Below are 2,217 nucleotides of genomic sequence, written 5' to 3' on the forward strand. Positions count from 1 at the left end.
AAGCACAGGATAACTGGTAGGAGACTCTGTAAAGGTAACTAGTATTTCTTATTACCTTTATCAAGAGAGAAGTTTCTTAGAGTTGTCCTTTCAATAATTACAGTCAATTATACCAAATTTATTCACATAAGTGTGTGAGAGACAAACTTCATAACATACAATCTAGAGCAAAAGCACAGATCTTTTCTTTATGAAGCCAAGAAGCCAACACAAGAACTGAACCTTGTACTTATTAGGTAACTGGTGAGCCAACCTGGACAAAACTATATAAACAAATTTCCCATTCCAAGATTATTGTTGCAAAGGTCAAGGATCAGCATCAGTACAATTTGATGAATAGGACACTCAAAATGTTTGGATAAGAATACTGTTTATTTCTTACAAGGACACTTCAGTTATGACTGATTTCTTTCTCTTTGTTTGTGTTTTATACCATCCTATCTTTGCAAATCTGAATTCTGTTCTTCATTATCACCTATATCTACAAGAAAATAGCTTTGGCCATCTTCATCCAGCTATCTTTTTTCTATGTTGCTCTGAGTGTTGGACAAAATGTGTCACCATGGAGAAATGCCATGTGCTACCTCTCACAGGCTTTATTCACCTTCCAGTGTAGCTCTGGACATCAGGCCTCTCAAAGACGTTTATGGCCCAACTCAGAATGGCTACATGCCAGGGAAACCAGAAAGCTATATTGGAAAATTCTGGCTTTAAGTGATGATAACTCTCTTTTTCTTTTCTTTTACCAGAGCATAAATGCACATTTATTTTCCATTAGTTTAAATTCTTGAGGGGTACAGCATCACACAAATTCAGTGTCCATTGGCCTTAGCAGGAAGGTTGCTTTGGAAATTGGCACAAGCCATGCCACTGTTTCCATGGGCCTGAGTTACTTTTCCCCAGATCACTCTGGTTTTGCTTGGTTTGCCATCTGGAGACACTGTGTTGTTTTTCATTTTGTACACATAAGCACATCTCTTGTCCAAATAGAATTCTGTTTCATCCTGGGTATAAACACCTTCAATTTTAAGAAGAGCTGTGTGTTCCCTCTGGTTCCAGAGACCCCACTTATAGCCAGCAAAAATGGCCTTTCACCACAGTCTTCCAGACATATTTGCCTTTTAAAAGTCCTGTTCCCGGCAGGCCTCCCCAGACTCCAACACGGTGGAAAAAGAAAGACTTCTTTAAGTGACTCCACTAAAAAAAAAATTTTAAGTGTTGAATAGTATATTGTAGTGTATAAAAAACAAAAGTAGTATAAACCAAGTAGCTACTATTTTTAAATATGCTTAGAGCACTATGTAGTCTCAGAAGATATGAAATCATAATTTCTGATCTCATCCTAATCAGTTACATAAGCACTGGAAATCAAACACCTGCTTATTTGTTAATGCAACTGAGGGAATTCAATTATTGCGACTTAATCACTCTAAAATATGCACACATATTCTATTTCAGACTAAACATATTTCTTTTCACACATGAGTTTGTTTTAACAATAAATTTCATATTTAAAAATAACCTGTTTCATACTTTGCCTCACTGATGATAATTTTCTATTTTGTTCTAAGAAAATTGTGTAAACTTTATAAGAATATTGGTCCATTTCTAAATCTGAGGATTACACATGATGTCAGAGAATTTTGGGGGATGTAAGACAATTAAATATACTTATGTCACATTGTATCCTAAGATAAGAAATATATTAGTAGCATACATTTTATAAATTAAATGTATATTCCAATCACTCTAATTTTCTTTAGGGATAGTTTTGTTCACTGCCTGAAGATAACTTGATTGGTATTTGTTAGGCATGGGGTCAGTGTCCAAAATGCAGTTGATAGTCTTTTGGTTGTGTATCAGCTGAAAGAGTTTGCTAAAATTGAATAAGAACACTGATGATGAGAAAACATTTATTTCAGTTCAGTGAACATGTACTGTATGTCATGTTCAGTGAATATGTACTGTATCTACTGTATGTCAGGTACCATGATTGGCATTGAAAGAAAAAAAGGACATAGCTTTTTATAATCTTGTCAATAAGCAAGTAATGAAATAGGTTATTCAAATAAAACACATTACGTGCTCCAGTAGAACTCTGCACAGAACCATGTGAGTGTGGACAAGAAAGGAAGCAACTTCCTTTCTGGATTTCAGATTCACTAATCCAACAGCCTTCTCGATGTCATTAACATTTTCATATAGTCAAGACAAAAC

The 2,217-nt window shown here is 35.0% G+C and overlaps 1 pseudogene; it reads right to left on the reverse strand.

The window, feature by feature from the left end:
* Positions 1 to 779: 779 nt before the first annotated feature.
* Positions 780 to 1,112, reverse strand: LOC111814388 (annotated as a pseudogene).
* Between the last annotated feature and the right edge of the window lie 1,105 nt (positions 1,113 to 2,217).

Source organism: Octodon degus, unplaced genomic scaffold (genome assembly GCF_000260255.1).
Source record: "Octodon degus isolate 3935 unplaced genomic scaffold, OctDeg1.0 scaffold00305, whole genome shotgun sequence".
NCBI classification, from domain to species: domain Eukaryota; kingdom Metazoa; phylum Chordata; class Mammalia; order Rodentia; family Octodontidae; genus Octodon; species Octodon degus.